The 1,047-nt window shown below is 60.0% G+C and overlaps 1 protein-coding gene across 2 annotated transcripts in view; it reads left to right on the plus strand.

Annotated features, from left to right (window-relative positions):
• The first annotated feature begins 553 nt into the window (after positions 1–553).
• RAP1B (RAP1B, member of RAS oncogene family) overlaps positions 554–1,047 on the plus strand; it is a 34,075-nt gene continuing 33,581 nt past the window's right edge. For both annotated transcript variants that reach the window (XM_033514848.1, XM_033514849.1), the window contains exon 1: positions 554–951. The gene's annotated coding sequence lies outside the window, so the exon portion shown is untranslated. The remainder of the gene's footprint in view (positions 952–1,047) is intronic.

Here is a 1,047-nt window from a genome sequence, read left to right on the forward strand (position 1 = left end):
GCTCTGAGGGAAGGGGCACCAGCCTGGAACATGGCGGAAGTGGAACCGGGAGCCGCCGCCTCGTCCGGCCTCAGGCGTGGTGGGACCCCGAGGGGGTGGGGGGAGCGGGACGCTGAGGGGCAGCCGTCGCGGCCAGGCCCAGGGCCCGGCCCTGCCGTTCGCCGCCGCCCCCCGCCCGGCGGTCCCCGGAGCAGAAGTTGGAGCGGAAGCGGAAAGTTGTAACCCCGCGGGTCGGGGCCGCGACGTGGGGCCCGGACGGCCGCGGGGAGGGGCGGGTGACGCCCGGGTCGGCCCCGCCGCGGGCGGGGAAGGGGACGGTGCCCGGCGGCCGCCGGCGTTGTCAGCGGGAAGTCCGAGCCGAGCCCCACCTAGTCCGGCCGCGGGAGAGAAGCCGCTCGCTCTTTCCGGCCGGTGTGTGGGGGCGAGGCGGGGGGGTCAGGCCGGGCGCGGCCGGCCGGGGCAGCCCGCCGGGGTTGTGCCTGGGCTGGCCACCGAGTGGGACAAGTAGACAGCGCTGTGGCCTGCGAGTTCCCTTCCTGCTTATCATAAAATGAAGAGGAAATGACAGGGATGTTCGCTTCGTCTAAACACCCCACCATCACCCGTGTCAAAGCAAATGGAAGAATTTGACAGACACTTCCTGCGCCAAACCCTTCTAATGAGCCTGATATCCTTCTACCCATCTGTGTGCGTTGGTGAAGAAGTGGTGTAAGGAAAACAAAGTTTTCAGAGAGGAGAATAAAACCAAATCTGACTGTTCTCGCATTGGGCTCTAGATTATAAAAGAACATGAGAAACCAAGGTTTTCTGCGAAAAAAGAATAGCATGCTTTTACTCCTGTTTCCATCTTGAAGGCATGGGTTCAGGGTAAACGAAACGAAAAGAAAGAAAAGCCGTCCTCGATACTACTTTGGGGTGCAATAGTGAGGTAGCACAGTTCCAAGAGAGAAGGTATGTCAGAGATGCCCAGCTTGAAAATCATACAGGTTGTGTATATGTTCTTGCATTTAGATGTTTAGATGTTTCAAGCCCAGCTTGAAAATCATA

Source organism: Parus major, chromosome 1A (assembly GCF_001522545.3).
Source record: "Parus major isolate Abel chromosome 1A, Parus_major1.1, whole genome shotgun sequence".
Lineage (NCBI taxonomy): Eukaryota > Metazoa > Chordata > Aves > Passeriformes > Paridae > Parus > Parus major.